Source organism: Lutjanus erythropterus, chromosome 4 (assembly GCF_056507025.1).
Source record: "Lutjanus erythropterus isolate fLutEry1 chromosome 4, fLutEry1.hap2, whole genome shotgun sequence".
Lineage (NCBI taxonomy): Eukaryota > Metazoa > Chordata > Actinopteri > Lutjaniformes > Lutjanidae > Lutjanus > Lutjanus erythropterus.
Window position 1 is genome coordinate 47,248,181 of NC_139320.1, and position 27,095 is coordinate 47,275,275.

General features: G+C 41.2%; 1 long non-coding RNA gene across 1 annotated transcript; it reads left to right on the forward strand.

Moving 5' to 3' along the window:
• The first annotated feature begins 323 nt into the window (after positions 1–323).
• LOC146329225 (uncharacterized) lies at positions 324–25,136 on the forward strand. Its single transcript, XR_014769957.1, has 4 exons — positions 324–1,034; positions 1,656–1,752; positions 20,699–20,799; positions 24,493–25,136. It is a non-coding gene; the product is annotated as an uncharacterized LOC146329225 (long non-coding RNA).
• Positions 25,137–27,095: the final 1,959 nt, after the last annotated feature.

Sequence of the window (27,095 nt, forward strand, 5' to 3'; positions counted from 1 at the left end):
ATTTCACATCAGCAGCCCGCTGCTGTAGAAAAGTTCTCAACACTTCACACAGAATACTTCCCCGCACCTCATAGGTCAGAGGATGAAACGCCTCCCATGGGCGGATGTAACCTCATTGGTCAGCAATTCCAACGCCCGCCTTCGTTCTCACAGACATCTGCGCCGCCGTTGGCCGACGCGCCTGGTCGTCATCGTGCGTGTACAGTGGGCGTCAGCGGAGATTTTTCCGGTCCGCGTGTGATTGGCCGGTCGTGGCTGCTGACGTCACGGCCCTGCCAGCTGATCGGAGTGAGAAGCCGGTTTGAAGAGAGGAGTTGGACCGGAGAGAGAGACCGGGGAGGGAGCCCCGAGGAGCAGCGAGAGACGCGGGGTGTGACCGGCGGACAAGCGGATACTCACACTGGAAACGTCTTTGCATTTTTGTTGCTTTTTTTTGTTGTTTTTAGACGCTTAGACGTTAATACCGGAGACACGCAGAGAGACGGTCCGGTCAGGGTGAACTTGCGGGGCTTCGCGTCTCGTCGAAACCTCTGGAGCTGTCAGAAAAAAAAAATTGATTGAGAGTTAAGGTGTGGCTGAGGGTTTCTGAGAGGCTTCTGCACTGAAAAATGTTACAAAACCGACTGTTTGTGCTCGATAGAGGGCTCACACGCTCATATCCACCAACGGCTGTAAAGATCCAGTCATTTTCATCAAGGAACATATTACATAACAAATGTATTGCCATCTTGGTGTGCGCACCTTTTGGCTAGCTTAGATTAATTGGACTATTACGCAGTTAAGAAGTGAGTCGGGTAGTTATTTTAACAGCCTGGCTGCTCGTTTTTGGTTTCATAAGTGTGTGTGAAACGTAACGGACGTGGCAACTTTACAGTAGCCAGCTCTGCTGAAAGCCACAGGCAAACTGGGCGTGGGGGAAACGGTCCGAACAGAGCCTAATAAGCCTCAAATCTCATCCAAACTGCGCATATTTGAACCAGTGTAACCACGCTGACGAGCGCCTCGCCGGAGCCGGTGGATTTACCTGAACCAAAGTAAGTGCGACTGTCAAATACATTTTGCAAACTTTTTAGCGGAGGTGACATTTAAAGGCCACGGGAGAGGGCGTGCTACGGCGCTGTCTTGAGAGCATTTTATCATTTTATTGAGGTGTAATGCCAGTCTAAACAGGAGAAACGGGACTATTTGGCAAAGGAGGTGGTGTCCTTGTCTGAGGCCTGTGTCAAAGCTTTATTTTCTGTATTACAGTGCGAGGATATGGGATGGGGTGTGTCTTCTCTAATGCAAACGTTTGGGGCATTGAATAAATTTAAATCCAGCAGGGGAAGCAGCGGAACACACAGTGAGAGTTGGCTCTATTTTCTGTCAAAGTCTTGTCAAAGAATACGGCGCAATCATAATTGAGTGCACGGGCAGACTGACCCTGTGTAGTCTAATTAAGATAAGCTTTAAGTCGAGAGGAAAGCAGATAGAGTGAATTCCTCAAGGCCCCACCCTGCTGTATGTAGCGCAACATGGATGTGGAGAGTTGCCCCCACCTCCTCCTCCTCCTCCTCCTCCACCACCACCTCCCCCTCTACCTTCTCCTCTCTGTCTCTCCCTCCGCGTCATTCATTTCCTTTCAAGCTTGTCTTATGCTGTTTTTCCCCTCTCAGTATCTCCAGGTGCCTCCACTAGATCTTCTTGTCTTTTAAGCAACTTTTGGCACCAGGATCTATTTCCAGGAGTCCGCGGAGGTGTTAATAGGTGGAGGTAAGTTGCGTTTGAGTCAACCTGTGGAATGTTTGCAGCTCTGTTTTAAAGGTTATTTGTCTAATTAATAATCAAGCAGTGTATCCATGTGACATTTCGGTGCTTATTGTAGTTCAGTACCTCAATTTGCCTGTTTTTGTTTTCCGTTGCTCGCCATGATTATTGCACTGTTCTCATCAACCTGTTGCAAGTTTAGTCAATGTACTCTGCCCCCCTCCAATTTTCTATGAATCCTAGTGGCAGTGGTTATGTAATTTTACAGGCAGTGTTTGAGGCCCTTTTCTTATGCAATCCTAGTTTAAAGATTTCAACATTAAGGAAGGCGATGGCCTGAAATGTGATAACTTATAATCAAAGTTCAGGTTCCAAAGCTCAAATTATTTGCTATAAAACTGCGTCGATTCCGGCCCGCTGAATTACAACTTCCTCGTCTTTGCGTTCTGTGTAGGCTTTTTCCACCTGCATCCCATCTGAGCTATGTCACCCATGTGACAGCTCGGGCCTTGTCATCTCTGATCTTCGCGAGGCATAAAAGCGCCTGATGGATGACTTGACCTTGTGGAAATCACGGCCATCTCTGTTGCCCAGTGATTTGCCTTTTTCCCCCGTCAGATTATAGTTCTCTGAGATTCACAAGGGTTTGCGGATTTTCCTGCCCAGTCCTGACAAGCTGACACCGTCAAATTGCAAGTCTCTTTTTCCAACGTTGCAAAGGCTGGAGATGCTCCGAAAATGCTTGTTAGCTCCACAGGCCTCACTCCAGCTTCCCCCCGCTGCCTACCCCTTTTCCTCAAGAGTCCCCGGCCTGCTGTAATTATCTCTTTGGGCCTGAATAGTGAATTATACATGATGCTGCAGGCCGGTCAGAGTCCAGGCCACTGGACACATCTGGATTATCAGGATGCCACCATTTGAATGCTCGGGCCTTGGGCCGTTTTTAAGAGAATTAATAACGTTCCAGCAACACATTACGCCCACCCTTCACGCAGGAAGTGCTGTGTCGACACCGGTTTCACATATAGGAGCATGATAATGTATTTACAAGGCCTCATTGACTTCGGTTACAATGGCGCACTGTGAGTGTTTAAAGACTGGTATGCAGAAAGGATGTGAAGTTGCTGTGATTGTTAGAAGAGTCATAGAAAGATTTTTACTGCATGAAAGCTGCTCCAGGTTAGAAGTGCACATCAGTGTCACATTCTTTAAGCAAAAAAGGAGCTGAATCTGCAGCCTCGGTGGCTGCATTCTTCCCACTAAAAATAATTACTGTTGATTTGTGAAGAATCGAATGACTATAAATTCCTGTGACATCCTTATTCGCCACTTCAGATATTCTGCTGTTATGTACTGTACAATATAGTGTAGCGAAGTTGCTCCCTCATGGGCTCTTTTCTGCCCTCTTTCTCTCCTTTCTCTCCTTTGTCATCTTGTTTAAGTGTTTGCTTTGTCTGGGCTCTGATTGTTTAGCCACATTGGATTGACCTATGTACGTGTGTGTGTGTGTGTGTGTGTTGGTGGTTAGCCGGCACAGTCTTTATCTCTGCGTAGCTTGATGTGATTAATACAGCCGTCCAGCAGTGACGTCCATTGCGCCACTCCCTAGACACAGACACACGCACAGAAAGGGCATGTTAAGGGGAAGAAAGACTGGAATTTGATGTTTGTGTCCCATCAGCTGGCGTCAAATGTCAGCCCATCTTGAAAGTCATTGCATGTGAGTGCATTTATCTTCATGCAAATGGTTGTATATTTAAAGGTTCAGCCCGACTAATAGGCCTTTTACTTTAACTTTCCAGAAGAACCACAGAAAGATCTGGAAGCGTTTTGCCCTGTCAGACAAGCTGACATTGATCAGAACCATAGAATATATATTAAAAAAAAAAGTGTCATTTGATGACTCACTCACTCCTCTGCTAACTCAAGCTGATGAATGACCAACGCCATCAAGTGACTCGGTGTGACTGAGCGGGACTGAACATTGACTGTTATTGATGGCCAATCAAAGAGGGGAGGATCTGCGGTGGAAATGCGGTAGCTGCAGTGAGGTTGCACATTTTTATGGCCACACCCAGACAGCCTCAGAGGGCAAACCTTGACTGGCTTAGGCTAATTTTTTTTTTGCATGCTTTCAGATGAATACTGCATTCCAAGTTGGATATTAAAACATTGCTTATAGTCAGATGAGGTTAATGAGTATGGAAATTGCAAGTGGGTTAGAAGGGTGTGTGTCCACGTCCACAGCTCCTTGGCAGGTGTTGTCATGCTGTACGTAGGTGTGTGTGTGTATGATCTTCTGATGGAGATAGAACTGTCTGTCTGTGCTTGCATGTGCACACATGCACAGGACGGGGATGTGTGGATGTGTGCGGCGAAGTCTGAGATATAGTAGTTGGTGATGCAGTGTTAACAGTATTCCAACTGCGTCCCAGTCAGAATACACTGGATCTGCTGCGTATGGAGACAGAGATTGCTGCCACTCCTCAGAAGGGCTGTGTGTGGTTTGTCAGACCAGCCCTGTGCTCATATGTACAACACATGTTGCACTATGTGTGGAAAAGTTCTCCCTGTCAATCAAAATGGAAAACCAATGACAAATGAATAGTTTTGCCTGCTAAATACAGGCGTAATGAGTTGACTTGCACAGTTTTGTCTGCAGATCGGCCTTTGTACCCGGACTTGGGGTACCTGGAGTAACCGTGGAGTTCGCCAGACTGTGCAGAAAGTATTCGAGCCATGAGATGATTCCCTGATGTGTGTCTGTAGTTGATCTAGTTGGAGAACAGGGTCTAATGTGCCTTGTAGAATCTGCACACACATGCATAGATAGAGCCCGAGCTGGAGCCTGAGGGAATGAAACTACAGCAGCCTGCATGCAGGGAAAGAGAACTAAATGAAACATTATCGCAGGCCCAGGTTTGAGCTTTTAGTCCTAGGTTTTGATTTGTGAGGCTGCAGCCAGGCACAGGCTGAGCTAAACTGAAGCTGCGTTCAAATTATTTTAGGCTGAAGCCACGCTGTAGCACGCTCAGCTCTGGGCTGGTCTCCGCAGGGCCAGCGGTGAGGAGCGGTGGGCCTCTCGGCAGACCGGCTGGAATGTGGACCATATGTAGCAGGCATCCCAGGAATGTAACTCGGCCTTGCTGAACTGACCAACCTAAAGACACACGGAGAGAGCAGAGCGGGATGAGGAGGAGACGGAGAGCGAGGGATAATGTGAAGGTAGAGCAAGGAAGATGATATTAAAGGGCAAAATAGATCAGAGGAGAGAAGGGATGGAGGAAAATGAAAGCTCGGAAGGCAGAAGAAGGGAGCCTAACGAAGCGCATGAGAGATGAATGTAGGGAAGATGGGAGGGAGGAGAAGGAGAAAAATGATAGAGAGCGGCTAAAAGGTAGATGCAAACTCCGGTACCAATATTTTATAACCAAGTCGTGACTAAAGAGAGAGATGGAAGAGGATTAAAAAAATCATATAAAGTAGCTGTGAAACAGCTTAGTAGGGCCCGACCAATACAGGGCAGATACCATAGAGAGTAAAACAATTTCAATATCAATATATCAGTCAAAATATATACTGCAAAATATAATATACAGAATGTAGAATATATGCATGAACACATTTTTTGCAAGGATCCCTCAAACATGGTTATGCAGGAAGGGTATTTTACAGTTTCATAGTGACCTTCATTTATTAAACCTGAATTTAAAAAAGTGATCAGATATTTATATAAAATGCTGCCTAGAAAGCCAGTAAATAAAAACAGTCTGCTTTATGTTCTATTTAAATAAAAGTTTTCATAGAGGTGCTTATCTGACTAACATATATATGCCAGTATTGATATAAGCCAATATAGCAGTGACGATATGAGTCAGACTCCTTTCATTTTAACCTCTTTGTGTGCATTTTCACTCTCTATGACTTGACATGTGGAGAACCTGGGACATTAGAAAATGTAAGACAGATTTGTTTATTAAAGCCCTTAAAGTGTCAGAACATGAGCAACTTAAAAATCATGCTTTTTCTCAGCTGCAAATAACGATGATTTTCATGATCAATTTATCTGTTGGTCATTTTCTGGATTAATCGATTAGTTGTTTAGTCCAAAGCCCAAAAAAATTCTCATCAGATGTCTCGTTTTGTCCACAACCCACAGAATCCAGTTTACTTTCACAGAGCAACAGTTAATCGATCAATCGATTAGTTGTCAACCATCAAATTTATGGCCAACTATTTTGATAATCACCTTTGAGAATTTTTAATGAGAAAAAGTCAAAATTCTGAAACTCTGAATCCTTTTAGATTGTTGACCAAAAAAAGGCATTGGAGGACGTCGTCTTGGGGAAGACTGATTGACATTTTTCACTGTTAAATAATTGAACAATTAATCAGCAATGAAAATAAATAATAGTTGCAGCCCTTCACTAAAGAAAACAGAAAATATTCATATATGAGAAGCTGAAATCAGAGAATCTGGATATTTTTGCTTAAAAAATGTCTCAAAACGATTAATTGATTATCAAAACCATTGTAGTTCTGCTGGTTTAACTTGCATAAGTGTGTCAGTAATTACCTCAGTCTAGTCATTAGGTAACCTACTCCACTGACACAGGCTTTATTCAATAATTAAAGCTGTTGGACACAAACGTCAAGTCGTATCTAATGTATTCAGTAAACACCTGTGCAGTGTAATAGAGGATATTTAATAGGGCGTGACTTGTGCGGATGAAATGTGGATCTGTATTATTATGTGTGTCAGACCACAGTGTTCTTCCAGCTCACTAACTCAGGGTGAATGTCTCTGTCTCGTCTCTGTTAGCTTAGCACTCTGTGCTCTCAGGCCATCTGGGTACAGCTGGGGCCAGAACGGCAGGAAACACACTCACTCACAGATACACACACTTATACAAACATTTTTTTTTTTAGCCTAACATACCCCAGCCATGCCCCCAACACACACACACACACACACACACACACACACACACACACACACACACACACACACACACAGTTCAGTGGAGTGTGATGGCAGTTGACCTCCACTTGCCACAGCCTCTCGTTGACCAACCGAAGTGTCATCAGTGTATCATTTTATCTTCCGTCAGAGCAACAGATGAGAAGCTTTTAATCCCGTTCAGACTAATTAGAAATGTAGCTTGTAAAAGCAGGAACAAATAAACCGAATTACGATCTCAGCGTTGTGTGGGGGACCCACCCGCATCGGCACGGTAACGCTTTACGGGTGCTGGTCTGCAGCTTGAGATGACAGGTTGGACAGTTGGGTTTGGACTGCGAGAAGTAAATGTTTGTCCCCACACAATTGTGAAAGACAGGCCAAAGGTCAAACTGACTTAGCACAGTTGGCTGGATAAATTAGGACTGTCTGGTTCAGAGACATTAATCATAAAGACGTAGAAAGGGCTTAAAATAAAGGAACTTCCTTAAAGCCAGGTTAGCATTTGGCTTTGGGCTACTATTCTGGTTTGACCCTCGACCAGGTGTCTGCAACCTTTACTATCAAAAGAGCCATTTTGCCAAAAAAAAAAAAAAAGAACAAATATTAAATTGTCTATTTTCTTCTGAGACTTAGGGAGACTTGAGACTAGCCACCATTAATATTTCGAGAAAAAGGCTCTGAGCTGTAGATGCCATCTATGTTGCACATTTTAACTGAATATTAAAGAGAAAAACATTTGCACACCTGTAGATTGACAGGTGTGTAGGAGAAAACCATAGTCTGTCTTCTGCTTTAAATGAATATAAAATAACCTGATGAAAATTGTTGCACTGAAATTGTTATAATTAAATCTTGCAGAAGACCATGTGCTGGGGTCTTTTGTTCTGAGTTGACAAAATATTTTTGAAATTTTAATTTGGTGTATGCAACTACATATTTTTACATTTGGAGAAGGTCAGAATCACTTCATTCCAACAACACTGATAGATGAAAATTAAAATGTGACAGAACGAGCTGCTTGAAAGGAGAAAAAGAGCTGCATGCAGCTCCGGAGCTACAGGTTGTTGACTCCTGACACTAGACATAGAAGTCAAGTCTCTAAGTGTTTCTCTCAATAGAGACTGAGGACAGTCTCCCAGCTGCAATTGCTAAATGTGGGTGGAAACAATTTAAAAAGTAAAAAAAAACAAAAACGCTCGTTGCTGAGGAGGTGACACCGACATTATGATGTAAGGACCGTAGGTTTGTTAGCGGTTTTACTCACCGCTGTTCAAGCAGCTACCTTGTATTTAAAAATCCTCAGACAATCAGTAGATGGCGAGATCCTTGACTGTCTGGTATCGCGAGACTACTTTGACCGTTTCCCTTGCTGAGTCATCCTAAGTTTGGACTTTTATATTATATTCAGCATTTAACAGCTAAACACATATTTCCCCCAGGGTTTGGTGGAGACCAAAAAAGGAGCTAAAACAAAATATTTTCTCCAGTGGGCATTAAATCAGCTATTGCGCATGTAGCCTAGTGCTATTTGAATGAAGGCAAATGACATATTTTCAATGAGTGTGATTATTGTTGCAGGCATTACCTGCAAGCTTTAGTGAATAATGACTTTTTGGAAATGAAATGCATCAGGATCCAGGTGTCATTCCACCTTGGCTAAAGAATGTTCTTGTGGGGACCATGTGTGAGGACAGACGAGGGACTGGAGGACCTTCCTTTTCTTCATAATGTTTAACAATTCCAGTTCAGTGTTGCGTTTCTTCCTTTGACTGTTGCTCTTTTTTTTCCTACAGATATTTGCAAGACTGTGTACAATAGATATCTTGTAATGCTCGGTGCAGTGGAGAGAATCTCATATCACAGGGCAAACTTGTATTGAGACATCAGTATGTTTTGTGTTGGTCCATAAATTCCAAAGTGGGGGAGAAAAAGGATTTCATCATGTCTCACCAGTCAGCTTGACACTTTGCTACATCGTCAGCCTGTGGTTTGAATTTTAAAACGTAAATCTTTTGTGGAGAAGATGATGTGAGGAGATGGTCTATAGCAGGGGTCTCAAACTCAAACAGAACTGTCTTGGAACCACTGATGGCTTTGTCATCTCACACATAATGTGTTCAAGTACTGCAAGAAGCGCAGTATTTCAAAACATTTTCATCATACTTAAAACATTCAGAGCAGTTTCTTTACATTTTTGCATACTTTAGTTAACTGTGCATCAGACACAAACTCTTCTGTCACTTTAAAATGGTCATTGATACCCCTGATGAAAATGGCCGGCTGAGCATTGTCAGTTTTGTCTTTGTTGCGTAACTCATCAAAAATATCACTTGCTAACTTGCTAATCCGCTCTACCACTGTGTTTGCCAATAAAGAAATATTGTTGAACAAGCTGATCTTTCCAGGACACAGAGTATCGGTGAATTGCACCATGCAGCCCTTCAGAAATTAGTCACTCATTCTTGAGTAGAGTTTTTTGTTTTTTTTGACTCTTTTACTCTTCAATTATGCTGGGAAAATATAATTTAAAAGATCAAACTCTTTGCTGTTAAACCTTGTTATGGGCCAACCTCCTAGTGGCTACCTTTTTTTTTATTAAAGGTAAAGTCAGTAGCCATTTTATTTTTTTAAAGTTGCTCAGAGTTCTCTTAATGCTAATAAAAATACACATTTTTCAACCATAATTCTTATTTAGCTCCGTAGAAGGGCTATAGAGTTGATATGTTATGGTTGAGACACATCTGATAGAAATATTATTTAATAAATTTGTAGAAAAAAAGAAAACTTAACCCCGCCTTTTTACAAACAGGAAGTGAGACGGGGTCCTGAGGGTAGAGCTAACCGTTTTTTTTATACCTGATTAAATCATGTTTTTGTAAAAAGCTAAGAGAAGTGATGGAAATCTTGACATTGTTATAAAAAATATTATTTTAATACAAAGATGATTGTAATAGTACATTTTTATACCTATATTATAAGTAGGTATTGTTAGTTTTAGATTTTGAAGGCTTTTAACACATTTCTAAATTGTTTAGTTTTGAATTCATGTTTTGGACAAGGCTGCTTTCTGGCACAGAGCAAGTTTAGAGATTAAAAAACTTAAAGCAAACCAAATATCAAACCAAATACCATATCTTTCATATATATAAATAAGACTAAATTTTTACAATTTTTTTTTAAATTAATTAATTAATTAATTAATTTAATTTTTTAAGGTTTTTTTTAATAGGACATGATTTGTCCCACTTCTCAAGAATGACTGACATAGAATACTTTTTTTCTTTTAATATAATTTTATTTTAGCTGTATTCAATTGAAGGTGTAGTTTAAATTAGTATGAAACAACCAGGAAAGATAATTAAATTAAAAACAACTGGAAGGGCAGACAATTTATTTTTGACACTGTGTCACAGGACAGAAGGAGGGGGAGACGGGGCCAGAAATGGCCCCTGGGCCACCAGTTTGAGACCCCTGATCTATAGCATGTCTTTTTATCCGTGTCTGGAGGCTGGATGGGTGGGGCAAAGGGATGATACTGAGGAGATTCTCTGGATTCGCACCACGCATGGGCAGCTGCCACTTCTTATTCATTTGCCCTACAGGCATTTCCTGTCTTTTAGCACCCAAACTAAACTGCTACTTAGAGGGGGAGGGCGACAAAGGATACATATACAGAAAAAGAGAGGGAGCGACGAGGATGAATTTGCGGGGCATTCAGCCAGAGCAAGGGACGGACACAAACAGATACATAGAGAGAAACAATGTACTCTTTGACACACTTCTTCCCAGTGGTAGGAAGGGGAGATGACAGCCGGAGGAAGCGCACAAATCTTTTCTTTATGTCGGGCCCCTTCACCCAGCGTTCACACCCCTACTTCCACCCCTCTGCTTCTGTATCTCACAGTCTCAGGAGCTTTCCCTCTCCCTCCTGCTCACTTATATTTTCCAAAGGATGATTTGTTGATTTGATCTGTGTGTGTGTGTGTGTGTGTGTGTGTGTGTGTGTGTGTGTGTGTGTGTGTGTGTGTGTGCATGTGTGTAGAAAATCTGACACTTTCTGTGTCCTTCACAGGGAGCTTGCATCAGACACGCACACACACACACACGTCCGCAGTTTCAGAGTCATGCTGCGTCATTGTCTCATCTGTGCGTGTGTGTGGTGGCAACACCAGAACCAGGTTGTCTGCTTCTCACGTCATGACATCACTGAGACAGATACCACCGCCCCACTCCCTTCCTACATACACACACACACGCACACACACACACACACACACACACAAACATACACACATACATACTGTTCCCATGCATTCCTGGCTCCAGATGCTCAGTATAAAGATCCTGTTGAGACGCTCTGCAGGGCTTTACTGGAAGGGCCATTTCCTCTTCCTTTTTCCCACCTGCTGACTTCCTGCCCATTGACATCACCTCTTCCTTGAGCAAATACCATCATGCACTTGGAGGAAATCGGCGCATTAACAAGCTGTGCTCAGTGGATCAAAGGGGGCTGCAAAAATTCACACGTGTGTGTGTGTGTGCGTGTGTGGATAATGACTGTGGCATAATTGCTGTCAGGTTGTTTGAATGTGTATTTTTGGAGCAAAAAATGCCTTATTGAGATACAATGGTATGTGCATGCGTGTGTGTGTGCAGCTGAGTCACTTGTTTATTCCATGTTTCACGGGCCCCACCCTTTACTGCTGTCTTTCTCCGCATCCCGCTCCCTCACAACCCCCAACCCTCCAGCTTCGGCCCCCAGATTAGAAGAAAACCTCTCATTACCGCACTTTGGGACATGACTGGATGTTTCCTACAAGGAAGAACAGCTGTACTAGACGAAACCTCTTATGAGGAACACGTTTACGGGGCTTCGGTCCACGTTTAATGAACGCAGCCTCATGCGTGTCCTGTTTCTTACCGCTGGAAGTTGTTCTCCCACTTCCAACTGTAACTGGTTTCATTTTGACTCAATTCATATCCAGATAAACAGCAGCCAGGGGGCACAAACACAGATTACACAACATACATTCACGGGGCGTGTGCACACACGCATGCCCCTTGATTTTCTGTCTGCAGTGTCAAGTGGCATTTCATAATTCACATGGCGCGAGTGTGTGTGCGTTATGAGAGAACGAGCTGCTTCTATAAAACAGGGCGTGGGCTTTTCTTTTTTTTTTTTTTCCCCTCCATCTCCCCATGCATGCATACATTTGCACACTCACATACCTCATTCATACATTATTCCTCTTGCACACACACACACACACACACACACACACACACACACACTCACAGTGATCAGCTCCAGTCACTTGCAGCTTGTCCCTCGTATCTTGGTCATTTTGAGAAGCAAGCAGTACGAATGATGAACGTCCTCTGACAGAGTGCTAGTGTTAGCATGCCTCTCCACTGAAATTACTCCTCAGCAATGTTTGCTTATGTGTGTGTGCGTGTGTGTGTGTGTGTGTGTGTGTGTGCATGTATATGTCTCCTGAAATTCATTCCCTTTTTTCTCGCTAATCCCATTCAAGGCTGTAGGAGGAAAGCACTGGCAAATATATTGATCCACTCTTGACTTGAAAGCAATTTGTCATGGCCTTGGGTAAAGGATTATGGGGGTTGGGTGCGCACATATGATCCAGTGCAGAGCGGCTGAAATTGGGACGATGGCATACTAAGCTATTAGGGGTGTTAATGATTAATCAATTAATTGCAGTTTAGCTGATAATAAAAACGTATTAATCGATAATTAATCAGTAGTCTAGAAACGGCGGGGTTCATCATTAATGGGTGTTTTTACAAGTGGGTCAGAAATCTTCTTGCCTGAAGTCAGGTTTTGTCCCTGTACAAATTATCTTGTTTATTAGCGGCTGTCAAATTACATCAAAAACATGAGTTAACTGTAAGGTTTAAGCTAGGAATTCAATTTCTATTAAATGACAGAAAACAGTAAAAAATGTCCATCCCACTTTTTCAAAGTCCAAAATGACGTCTTTAAATGTCTCCTTCTGTCAGTCCAGAACCCAAAGATAGTCAGTTTAATATGATCATGAACTAAGAAAAATGTCTCCATATTGGATAAAACAGCATTTTATGCCATTTTTGCATGAAAAATAATTTTGATTGTCGATTAGTTGCGACATAGTTTAATTCTTTTTTAACACTTGTTCAGTCAGGCAACATTTACTAGCCCATCATGGCAGTTTGCTTGCCTGGGGGAAGTGGGAATTCCTTATTGTTGAGCCCTGCTGGTGGGGTCATTTGTTTAACAAGGAAGGTTTTGCATTTTGTATCTTATTAATTATTAATGATTAACCAAATGAGTGTTTTCAGCTGTTGGTTAAAGACAATGCACAAAATTTGCAACCCTGCACGCTAAACGATATGTTCATGTATTAATGTGTACACCAGGGAATCTAAAAGTATTCAGTTTAATAATAACCTCATTGTATAAACAGTTTTGTCCACTTGCAAGAACCATAATTTAATAATTTAATGTGGCCTTCATTAGAGTTTCTAAAATATCAGACCAGGATTGATACAAACATGGCTGATTATGACTGATTGTGTCTGTAAGTGAGTGAAATGATACAGCTGATCGAACAAATGCTCCATGTTTTCCAGTGTGATCAGAGGTGAAGAATCAGATTGATATTTAGCTGGAAGCTGCTTATCAGAACCAAGACACAAGGGCAGAATCAGCTGATGATATGAGCCAGCCGATATTGCTTTCTGGCTGTACTAGAAGGAAGAATTTTCATTCAAGTTGAAATGGAGGTGGCTCAATGAGAAATTGGCATTTCTGTAGATATATTTAGAGAATTTACTATATTAGTAGAGTTATTATTGATTAATTGATTAAGGTCAATTCCAAAACAAATGTCAGTGAATTTGTTTTGGATTATTTTTTGCAGCAAACACTGAAATTTTGTATATTTTCAAAGCAAGCAGTAAATGGTAACTTGTTCTTTCCCAGGAGAAAGCAAAGTGTTTTGGGATTTCCCATGAACATTATGGGTGGGAGATCATGATGCCAAATGAATTAATTTGATGTATTAATATTTTTATCAGTTATAATAGAGACCAGTTTGATGTGGGACAAACTGGACTAGGATATGTGCTATTGTTATGCAGTTATTAATCTAATTACTCTTGGGTGTGCCGTAAGGTTACCGTAATAAAGCTAACATTAGCAGTCCTGCCAAGCTCGCGGCTTTCAAGGGAAAATATTTCAGATCCCTGCGATACCAAAAAAAGACGAGGGCCGGCCGATGCTTGCTTGTGAAGTGGATATTGTTGATGGCCGATAAGGAGCTTGCCAGAATCTGTTGCAAAGCTGCTCTCATCCTCATAACACAGCGAGCACATATGTAAGATTATCCACACAGTACAGAAAACAAGCATGGTATACTCAACTGTGGCATTAACCCTACATTTACATACAGCGTGCAATCCGGATTAAATCCCTGTGTGGTGGTCTCTGGTATCCACATGTTAGCTTTTTGCTGTCTCATGTTGCAGGAAGAACATGAAGCTCATATTACCACGTATTCCCAGGACACTGAAACTGTACAAATGTCACAATTCAGCCTGGAAGCATTTTTTTGTAATCGATTTTGGATAAGAAATGGCATTCTTGGAATGATTCATAGGGCTTCCCACTCTTTGGTGCTGGCCAAGTCATTCCCTGCACAGCCCTCTGGGATATGTTGTTATTGGCAAGCATTCATAGATTTAATCCATTCTCCGTCCTGTGTGTTTTTTTAATCATACTTCAGCAGTTAGACATCAGTCAGATTTACTGAGAAAGACTGTTACGGTTCAACCCATACTGACAAACAAGTCAGGTTGCACTTGAAACAAAATTAGGGTGTTTCCCGCCCCCCCTCACCCCGAGGGAGCGTGCTCTGTGTGAAGTCAAATCACTTTCTGTATGAAGCTATGCTGATGCTTAGCTGTTCTGCATATTGTCGCACACTCAACGTTTGCCCGCATCCTAACCAACCAAGGGGGTTATTAACCACCGCCTCATCCCCATCACCTCTACACACCTTCTGGCCTAGTTTCTGTTTGTGCACACTACTGATACCAGTAGTCTGTACCGGTACACAATTTGACCTTTTTCAAAAATGTATTTTTGTTGTAAGAAAACTAAGTCCAAACTTTTCAGTTTCACCATTGTTAATTGTTTTGAACGTTTTGTTATTAATGTAGAAGATTTTACACCCCACACAGAATAAAATCCCTCCCCACCTCCCTCCCAAACCAACCTGCAGCCTGTCAGTCTGTACCCAGGGCAACCCTGTACTTCAGGTCATGGAGGAAACATGATATTCTTCCTGTTTTTTTGTTGTTGTTGTTACCACCATTTGTTTCATACTCATCCTTTAGACTTGCTAATCACTCACACTGCCATAAAGGATCAAGAGGGAAAAAAATTGATTCTAATAAGAATTGTGATTATTTTCATTTTACAATTTCCCGAATTGATTTTTGATATCTAAATCGATTTTTTTTAACATTATTTATAAATTAACATTTAGTCCGTTAGCTTGACGCAAACACAGAAGTGGAATTCCCATTGACGCATTACTGGAAATTAGCAGTGTGGTAATATTATCCTAACAAATGGATCCATTTTACTTCACATGCTCAACATGCTCAGACTGTCAGGAATATATTTCCTCTGATCTGTGGAAACAAACTAATAGCTCCTGACTTCACTTAGCTAACTGAATCATGGGTCAGAACTCAAACTTTTTATTGAATTTGGCCTAACATTCTCCTTTATTTATTTATTTTCTTATGGCACCAGCTTGATGAACAGGTACAGTTAAATTTAGCGCCTCAAAAAGTCACATGCCTTGTTTTTGGAAATATCAGACATGATGTACAATCTCTAAAACTGTATGATTCAACTTTTTCACATGGTCAAGTGTCAAAAAAAAAAGCTAACAAATTGCAATAAATTGTGAATGGAATCAGCATCTAAGTATCGTCATAGTATCAAATTGGGAGATCAGTGTATCGTACCAGCCCAACTGTTGTAACCTGTTAAATATCATGTTAATAGGAAGTTATTGACACATCCAGCAGCTGAGTTTTAGCTAAAGCTAGTGAAAATGCTAGCTATTGTAAACCAAGACAGTATAAAAAGCACTTCAAGTCCAATCACTTTCTGTGCGACAGTCTGTCAGTCAGTTGATGCTTGGCTGTTAGAAAGTGTCACTCGCTCGTAATTTATTTTTAAAAGTCTCACTGTGACTTTGCATTTCTGAACACTTTGGTTAAAGTGTTACTTTCAAAAGCGTCATTTCAGTTCAACATTTGCCCTCATCCTAACCAACCAAATTATTAACCACCAGCTCGTCCCAGTCGCCACTGAACACACCTTCTGGCCTAGTTTTTGTTCATGTTACACAGCTTTGTCTCTGCTTTTTTTGAGCTTAACAGATATTTAAGCCCATCTGTCTCCTGTGCTGCCTCAGGAAAAGCTGCAAACACCTGAAGTACAAACATAAATGGGATATTTCTCTGTGCGTGTGCAACCTAAGAATAATAACTCAGTTTGAGGACAGTAGGCCTTGTTCTCCATGACTTAGGTTTATCGCTTGTGCACAGCTTGGATCTGTGCTTGAATCACTGGTACACACATGCTCTGTGTGCTCCTTGTGTGTTTCTGTGTTTGTGCGTACACACTCGGAGAAGCCATTTTCAGCCTGTTGCTTAGGCTGGCTGTAATTGTCCTGGGAATCGTCAGCTCTGTGTAATAAATCACTCCTCTGGTACACTGTGTTCTCCTCTCTGGGATGGCCTCTGTGTGCACGTTGTGTGCATGCTTAACATATCGTGAGCAGAGAAAGAACATAGCTAAGGAATAATGGGGGTTGAAAATTACATTAAGAGGGAAAAAAGCTGCAGCTCTCTGTCACAACAGGCTTTTTTAATTCGCCAGAGGGCACAGCTTCATATTTTATGCTATTTGAAAAACCAACCAATGGATGTAATTGGTGTATAATGAGGATGTAAATTAATTTCATGAAGTCTTTTTTTTTGGTTTTGCACCTTTTGGTGCTCCCTCTTGTGATTCTTTCATTTTCCCCTTCAGCCTTGCATGTCCAGACGGTATAGAAAACAGGTTTTTCTGACTCTCATTTTAATGAATTTGATGTCGATGTTCCAGAGGAAGCTAAAGTAACAGCATGTGAAAACGATTTCAGAGCATCAGTCATAAATAACTGGAATACAATTAACACATTATATACAAAACAGGGATAAGTAGATACCCAGGGTTGGGTACTGTTCACATTTGAACCAATATATTACTGATATCAGTACCTAGAAAGTACAGAAAACAAAGTACCATTGAATACAGGTATCTTCCCCTGTATCCAACCCTTCACTATGACCTGCAGCCTGTCAGTCTGACATCAGGGCAACACTGTTGTTCATGTTGTGGAGGAAGCACGTGTGATTTTCTTCCTGTTATGTTGTTGTTACCATCATACTGTAATTCATGAATATTGGATTCATGCAAAGCTTTTTGACATACTAATAAATCTCACACACTTCTACAGCATGTTAAATATCATCCTAGTATTCTGCTCTGTGCTCCAGTTACAGTTGAGCAAACTGGTACCTCCATCAACGTTCTCTTTTTCCTTGAAAAAGTGGCATATAGGGCTATATCTTAACTTAGCTAATGTCAGCAAAGCACTAGCTAACTAGCTAGCTAAAGATCTGTGCAAATTAGGTAGTTAGTCAGCTAGCATTTTGCTAACAGTAGCTAACTTAAGATGTGAATATATTTTGCTGGTCCACTGGCAACATCTTTTGACTTCTTCAAAATGTGGTTTTCTTTCCAACATAAACTAGCCTAGCATATAGCATATGTAAGTACAACAAACAAGACAAGAGAGAGTTGACCAAGGTACAGAGCTTGCTCAGCTGTCATTGGAGCACAGAGCGAAAAGGGGTGGGACTTAGGAAGGGTCAATTTTTCAGACACAGCCAGCGGCCGAGTGTTGGCTAACGGCAGTAAAAAATGCTCATCTAATGTCAATCAAGACAGTGAAAGAAGCACAGTTATCTCCAACAACAGATTATCCAGCAAGCTAATTTATCACCTGAAGATGTCAATAAAGTTGTCAATGCCATTTAAAGTTTTGTTGTCAGTCGAGGGATAAGTTACTCTGTTTAGATGCTGGCAGCAGGCTAGCAAACACAGCATACTCTTTACCTTTTAGATATACAGTACGCTGAGTTTGATTAGATGTGTTGTCATGTTCGGTTTTGCTTGTCACGTTACAAATATGTCAGCAAGTGTTGTTTGTGTTTAGTTTTTAGCCACACTTGGGACTACTTTCAACTCACTGTGACTTGAACAGTCTGCAGGGTAACATCACCAATTTATTTAATGTGAACCGGTACTCAGTAGTGATGTAATTTGGTTGAAACCCAAAAGTAGAAAGTTCGGTACCCGACACTAGTAATGAGGGCTGGGCAATACATCGATATTGTGACATGAGACTAGATATTATCTTAGAATTTGGATATTGTTCTATTGTGATATTGTGATCACCTTTTCCTTCTTTCAAAGAAAGAATTACCGTAATTTTGTATTTTGTGAAAGCACCCACAGTCATGCCTAGTCATGCCAAGAATCCCTCTTGCCAGGCTTGAAGTTATCCGTTTGTGTCTGCACCAAAAGAGGTGCAGCCAATCAGTGTCCTAGGAGAGACTACTGGCAGCTGTGGGTGTAGTTTTAGGTGTGACGACAGTGAAAAGTGTCCATGGAAGATTAGTTGAAGTTAGACGTGATAGACAGATGGTTTATCCAAACACCTGCCAAGTGCTTTTTGAAAGTGCACGCCCTTTTCCAAATAGTTTCTGAGGACAACTTCCCAGGTGGCTCTGTGTTACAAACCATCTGTTGTGTCAGGTTAATATCGTCCAGCCCTGCTGGTAATGACAAAAGGTTTCAAACTGTGCCTTTTCCTCCTTGATTGTGTGTTTTGTGTGTGTGGGCTTCTCAGCTGAAAATAGACTCTTATCATCTTGCCCTCCAGAGTGTCACATTTCTAGCTAATGCTACAACTTCACTCACATTCTCCAGTGTGCAGCAGATATTTCTGCTAGCCTGTGTTAGCGAGCAATTCAACTCTAAATATTAGGTGTTTCTTTTGTTGCAGATTGTGCTGTTTGGCCAGAGGGAGGGTTGTTGTTTCATCCTGTGTCGTGTCGGGGTTATTACATGGTCACCAGTTTGTTTTATTGTAGCAGAGCTGATCTCTGACCTTGTTCGTGTTTGCTGTTCTCTTTTCATCATCTTTTTCTTCTTCCTTTTATGACCGTTCACCTCTTGCTCCATCTCTCCGGAAAAATGTAATCTTCTCTCCAGTTTAAATACAATCTGTCAAACAGCAAAAGAAACTTATCTCCTCGCCAGTAACAAAGGCCAGCGGAGCTATCAGGTGCCTCTTTACAAATGTGTTCACAAAGGAGGAGAAGCCTTTGACCTGGATCTCCTCTCCAATGATACACACCCACAATGGATCCCTCTGGATTCAGATCAAGGCCCATTCAGAATTCTTGTCTCAGTGGAAGAGGACCGTTCGGTCACATTGCGAGGCTGTGCGTGCGTGTGTTTGTGTGTCCCTGCAGTCCAGAGCTTTCCACTGTTGCTCAGAGCGGCGTGGGGTTCGTTGAGTTTCCAGGGGTTGCTGGGTTCGCGGAGCTGCTGAGAGCTAGTTTGCCCAAAGTCCTGTCCTTGAACTGTGAAAGAATATGCTGCTAGGGAAAGGCTTTTCAGACTGACTGACTGCAATAGTTGAAGTCAGGCCAGCTGAATGGAAGCCAGGCAAGACAAATCCTGGGCTACTCGTAAGTATTACACAGTGGCCAGCTGAGAGCGAATGTTAAAGTGGTACATCACATGAAGGGTTTTCTTGTCACTTGTAATTTCTACCACTTGATTGGACCATGGTTAAACTTTCAAAAAGCATTTCATACTGAAGCAGATGATGGAGCAAATTGGCCTCATGTAGTTCCTCTTCAGGGCTTCATCCCTCCACCGACATTTCTGAAGCTGACATTCACCGAGATGGAAATTTGCGGGGTTTTCTCAAGGTGAAATAACCAAATACTTGACATGTTGGTGAAGCAGTCGCACACCCAAGGGAGTGGAGGTGTCTAAACTGCAAGGAAAATTCCTTCATTCAGCGCTGTATGGCTGCTGTAAACTGAACTGCCCCACAGGACAGGAGCTGTTTTCTATCAGGAGTTCCAGGCTGTAACCAGAGGCTGAGCTATCTCGCTAGCAAAGACTTCTGTATTCAATTATGGCAAAAAAGCAGAGAGAATGCTAAAACAGTAGGCTGGCATGTCTGATGCAGGCTCGCTCCGTGCCGATACGCGCAGCTTGCTTGTTTATGCGTGCGCGCGCATTTAAACGCACTGCAGTATTCACAAATAAGGACAAAAGAATGTTATAAAGTTTTCCTCTCTGGTATCTTTCTCTCTACCTCCTCACCTCTCTCCCACAACAAGTTCCCTTTAAAGCCAGCCCAGAAAGAAGGAGTGTGTGTGTGTGTGTGTGTGTGTGTGTGTGTATGTTTGTGTGCCAACCACCATGGCCAAAAGCTGAAGCCAATGTGGAAGCGCCTTAAGATGGAGCACAAGTAATGGTTGCTAGATGCTGGCTCCAGAAAATCTCCTACTGCATAGAATTCCATAGAAAAGGTCCCAAATTTTCACTCAGAAGAAGTTATGGCCTCAAAAACAACTTATGTAACTTGCTAATTTGTGCCTTGGTGGTGATTTTGTTTCATAAGATATTAAGATTTTAATAGTATGTTTAGAGTTTGCTTCAGGCATCTCATCCTGTTAACCTCAGTTAGCATCACAGATGGCAGCAAACAGCTAATTGAAATAAAAGCTTGAAACTGTGTTTGACTTTACTCATGTGATGTCCATGCTTTTCTTCAGATTGTGTCCAAATGGCAACCTCTGAGGCAGAATAATGAAGCCAAGGTGGAAGTACCAAAAACCGCAATTCCGCAAGTGGCCACTTGAGGCATGCTCCAAATGTGAGTCAGTCCCATACACTCCCATTTTTAAATTCCAGTTATACAACAGAAATAAAAATGTTTACAGCTTAGACCAAAACCAACAGTTTTGGTTACTATAACTAGGTTGTACTCTACAAAGATTCATTTAATCCAAGAAATCTTCTAATGAATGAGGGGGGTTAACAAAATATTATTGTTTGTTAGCTAGCTAAAAAGTGGACAAAACGTCACATTATTTGCTAGCTAGCTGAAGTTTTTTAAAAAAAATCGCACATAGCTAGCTAAAAAGTCAACAGAATCTTAGCTTGTTTGCTAGCTGGCTAAAAAGTTAACAAAATATTACTTTGTCAGCAAGTTAAAACGTTAACAAAACATCACATTATTTCCTAGCTAGCTAACTAAAAAAACAATGATTGTACATTGTTCTCTAGCTAGCCTTAAAGCTAACAAAATGTTTCAATGTTGCTAGCTAGCTAAAAAGGTTAGTTAGCCTACTCATGATGGCTCAGCAGCATTTCTCCTCCTTAGAGAAAAACTTGCTGGCTGATTTAATTGAGCAATATGGCCAAATAATAGAGGATTAAAAAACAGACACCAGCACAGTAAGGAAAAAAAGAGACCATTTTAATGGATCTGGAGTTAATGGAGTCTGTCCCTTAATTTTCTTAAACCAAATCTTGATTAATTTGCTCACTCCACCTCAAAAGGCAGCCATTTGTACAAGTTAGATTTCCTCCAGTGTACATTTAAAGTTAAGATTGGATATGGTTTTAGGTTTTGAATGAAATTAATCTAGAGTCAAAACTAGAGGTTTAATCGAAACCCTCCTCAATTTTATGCTAATTATAAAGTTTAAAGTGGAACATAATTTAAAGTAAAACTAGGATTTAATCCAGTTTTAAAGTTAATCTTTGTTGGTGCAACCCAGTCTATAGCTAATTTTCTGCCTTCATGACAACGATATGGGTCATTTTTATGTAACTTACCCATTTAAATTATATTAAGGTTTAAAGTTAAATTTGTCAAATTGAGGGCGTGTCTTTCTGAGTGACAGCGAGTGCTGTCAGGTGGTTACCCCCATCATTCGGCCACCTCATCTCTACTCACTGTCCACCTCTTTGCCCATTTTTAGATTAGCTGGCAGCTTCACTGTGGTTCTCAGAAACCTATGGGTGATGTCATTTATTATACTGTCTATGGTTATGTCTAAAGGCATGCTGGGTATATGGTGCTCGTTGGCTGACCTACAGCAGTTCTTCACTGGCAAGCTTTATGTCCTCATGTACCAGCTAAAGCTGCCAGCTGAAGAACTGTTGTGGTCGGCCCTTTCCTGCACTGAAGACCCGTCCATCCGTCCGTCCCCGAGAGTGACATGAGGATAATGACCCAGTCGCATCCAGCCAGTGACCATCATGTCAAATAATAAGCTCAGTCCGTCGCTGCATCCATAAACCCTGTTACTTATGCGGCACGTTCATGTGTTGAGATTCATACCATGACACCTGCTGTATCATGTAACAAAAGCATTGCATCATGGGACTGCAGACTCATCTCTGTCGACTGCAGACTCATCTCTGTCATTTTGGGTTAGGTTTCATGATAGCTGTGCAATTTAGTGTGTTGTCTTGAATGACATGTTATTATAATGTACAGTGTCGGCACTATTGTAAGTTTCACCTGGCTTGCATCATCCCCAAAAAACATATTTTAGTCGAGCATCAGCAGTCACATCCTGTTCTTTTTTTTCCTCATTTCAGGCCTGAAATTCGACTCCTCGTTAAAATCTAAAGGAAAAACAAACATCTGAATGGATTTTTAGTTATTCAAAACTTTCCAGTGAAATTTGACCTCTGAGGGAGTTAAGAAGCTTTCTACTAATACTGGAGCTCAACAGATCAGTAAACACAGTCAAAGCTAATTAAAATGATTCATTCTAATATAAAATCATTAAAACTGCTCCCACTTCATGTCTGTATTAATTGTCTTTATTGTTAACAACCACCATTGCCAATAAAAATCGTGACTCTAACACAGAAATCATGTTCATGGACAAATTAATATGTTAAAGGAGCAATATGTTGCAATTGCAGTTCCCAAAAATGAGTGCAGCTGTCCAAAAATAGCAAGTTAGAGCCATAGACTGTGTATAAAATAGGTTGAAATCCCTATTTTATATACGATCTATGGTTGAAGCAAGTTTTTTTCCCCCGACCCCTTTTCTCCAGACTTGAGGAAGCTCAGGCAGGCTGCAGGAACACTGCAGGAGTGCAAGACAAGGGCAACATTTTAATGGAGTTGGAGTTCAGCGACTGCCTGCCAGACTCCATTAACATTTTGCTCAATTTAACTATTATAAAAATCCACTTCCTCCAAAGGATTACGAATGATTTCTTACAATTCATAAACAGACACTTACTCATTCTGCGAACATTTGGCATTAATTTGAAATCTAATTACATGAAAAGAGCAGACTGAAACAGTTATCTTGTCCCATGAGAGAAATTGCAAAGGAGGACACTGCAGCTGTAGCGCTTTCGCCCTAGAAGCTAACATTTCAACTGGGCATGTTTCTTTAATATCTGATGGCATATGATAGTCGTTTTATGATAAATTACAGTAAATACATTACAGATTTCCTCTAGAAAGTTTTATTTAAGTTATGTTTAGTCGTGTTTGCTGACTTCCTTCATCACCTGCTGAGGTTTTCAGTGTTTTCCTGGAAGTAATATCAACTAGCAGCTAGCAGGAAACACACCGTTAGTTTGAATAAATTACAAATTTCTCTGGGTTTGAAGATTGTTGGAAATATTTTGAATAGTCCAAGTACACACTCAGCAACATATATAACATATGTCTAACATTTTTTTAGACATATTAATGCGGAAGTGTTACAAATTATAGCTTTAAATACCAATGAAATAAACGAGCAGACAGCTGAAGTCTGCTGTCATCGACATGCTTCTGCTTTTCCTCCTCTGAGTCATAAAACATAAAACATTCCTCCTCTGTAACAACCCTGAGTGTCATGCAGAAGAGCCCGCATATAAACAGACAGACAGACATCTTGCCCGTGACCCTCAGCGGTCGTAAATCGAACTTCAAGAGCGAGGGCGATGCCCAGAGCAGGATATGAGAGCGAACGTGTCCCTTTAAAAGCTGCCAGCCAGAGTCGAACAGAGGGAAGGAATGTTCTGAGGCCTTAACAAAACCAGATGCCCCGGCTTACTCTCCCTTGCACACATGCTCCCCGTTGCCTTCCCTCGCTCCTCGAGCTCTTACTTAACACCGCAGATGGAGGCGAGAACTGGGCAGCCTCCCTGCATCCGCCGCCTGCCTGAAGTAGTACATCGCCTTCTTTTTTGACTACCTTTAACGTGGTCTGGCTCCCAGCTCGCCGTCTGTGTCCCAATCTCCTTATCGTCTTGTCTGTTCCTCTTTGCTGCTCTGTCCTTTATGCTTGGCAGACCTTTCCCTCATCCCCCTCCACCCCCACAATCCTCCATCACTCCACTGACACACACACACACACACACACACAGGAAACACCAATGCGGGATTATTCCACTCTCTCTTCTGTACATCCTCTTCAGGTAGCACTGCCAGTACCTGCATTAATGCGCCACGCCAGTGCGTATAAGGGTCACGCCTTGACCTTCTTTGTTGTGTAGGTTAGTTTCAGGTCAGTGACTTGTCTTCCTGATCCGCTCCCAGGGAATCGGCCTGCTCTGTGAGTGCATTAAGAGATTGTGGAAGGAGGAAATGCACGAGAAGAAGTACCTGAACGCACCTGACCCAACTGGATGGAGCCGTTTTGCTTTTCCGGTCAGTACATATTTGAATTCGTATGTGTGCGCACGCAACCCCTCTCTTCCTCCCTCTTTCCCATCCAGATGTGCCATACCCGCGCCACTAGACCTGGGTGGCCTGTACCTGTGCCTGTGCCAGCTGCTGTGCCAGCTGTGCAGGATGAGGAAGCAGAACAGCATCACAGAAAGAGATGAACAGACAGCTGCTGCAAACAGAGAGATGGAGGAGCTTCATCAAAGGAGGACAGAGCCAGCCTACACGCCATCAATCATAATATATTCATTATTAGCTGGCAGTTATTTAGCAGCAATATTATTGAGTTGAAAGCATTAAAAATTGGAATTAAGACTGTATAATTGGTACCATGCTGCAGCTCTACACTGTAAAAAGTGTCTAATAATTACAAAATGTTTTGTTTATATCCATTTACTGTGGAAGCCCATTTCCACCAATATGATGAAAAAAACATGCTGCAAGTCATTATAATGAGATGCTGACTTATTATTTTTAGAAAGTTTCTCATTATTTTTAGATACTGTGTAATATTAATGAGATACAAACAAAGATTCTCATAATTATGGATCTTTGTTTTCTTTACATTGACAGAAATGCGCTTCCATAATTTTCCGATCACAAAAGCTTAACTTGTGATCATGAAAACAACTAGTTGTGATCCGCAAAGACAACAGTAGGATCTCTCCTGGATCTCTCCTCTGAGATGTGATTAACGTGAGAGAAAGATAAAAAAACATTAAATCTGAATGCAGTATAAGTAATTCATTTTGCATCTGACTGGCGGGTCAGACTCACATGTCTGCAGCTGAACTTCAGCGCTTTGGTGTTCCAGACTCCAGGCTTATGGACTTAACGAACACACTTCCTGTTTTGGAGACATACATTATACTGCCAGAGAGTTCATAAACAATAATCTTCTTAAGGTGTGAGCTGCTCTGTGAGCCTAATAGCCAGCCCTTACTCAGGCAATTTCCTGTATGTGAAGATGAGATAGTTCCAAGTACTGTGCCTTAATGTGGCGTCATGGTGCAGTAATGTGATCACTCAGTTTTCACTTGAAGGTCCAGTGTGTAATGAAAATGGCAGAAATGCAATATAATACTCATAACTATGTTTTCAATCACCTGAAAACTGGAATCATCTTTTTGTTACCATAGAATGACCTGTTTATATCTACAGAGGGTGTGGGTCCTCTTCCACGTCAGCTGGCATGTTGACCTGCCGTGTTACTTCAATATGATTGGTCAAACCAAACACTTGCTCTTGACACGACCTGTAATGTTTCTTGTGAGTTTCGCAGCAGAAGATTCTCCTACACTTTCAGACAGTGTGCATGAGGCGAAAATTTTGCAATCTGCACGCTCACTGTTAGATTAGAAGTGCACAAAGATGTCATTAGTATCTGTATCTGTTCAACAAGCCACATTATTTGTATTTGGATAGAGTCATGTTAAATTATCGTGTATTTAAAGCATCAAGTTAATTTAATATTTGCATATAATGCATTAGGAAACCAAACTCATTTATGAACTGAACCCTACTGTTACCACCACTGTAACTGTGAGACATTCAACAATCAGATATAAATACAGACATAAAAATATGAAAGATTCTGTTTTACATCCTCCTAAGTGCCTTAAGAAGTGTTCATGCAGTTCACAATACTAGAATATTATATATATTGTAATATTAAAATTAAGTGCTTGTATTAAAATATAAGATGTATTACTACTTAATGTTACTGCATTCATTTTTTTTTATTTTATTTATTTTTTGGAATAATGACACGCACATTCAGATAGAAGAAATATCTGTTTCCATAGCATTATTTGTGCTTTGCTGAATAACATATTTGTATTTGGGTCATCACTGTGCTTGATGCCTCTAAAACCTACTCACTGGTCCTTGCATGCACTAAAATTATCATGTTTTGTTTGATTTTTGAACATTCATTTCTGTTCAAACCTACACGGATATCAAAAACACGTTCTCAATTCACCTCAAACAGAATACAGCCTCTTTACAGTGTACGCTTGGAGTACAGAGTACTACACACATTCTTTACTCAAGTAGAAGTACGTCCGTGTGTAAAAGCGAAAGAAGTACAGGCTTTGAAATGTACTCAGAGTTTAAAAGGAAAAAGAAGGTCTCTGAAGGACGTTTCCACTGGCTGTGTCTGTGCATCTGTTGCGTGTTATATGCACTAAAAGACACACCAAGGATTGTCTTTTCTTTGTGTTACTGTTCAATGAGTTTAAGATGAAATCAATGTTGATGTTGGGAAGGCACAATACAAAATAAAAACAATATAAAACTAAAGTAAGAAGCCAGTTTTGAAAATGTAAGGCGTAGAAAGTACATTTATTTGTGTTAAAATGTAGGGAGTAAAAATAAAAAGTCAGAAAAATAAATACTTAAGTACAGATAGTAAGTTAATGCAGTAACAAAGTATTTCTATTTTGCAGTCATAATTCATGTTACTGATCCCTACT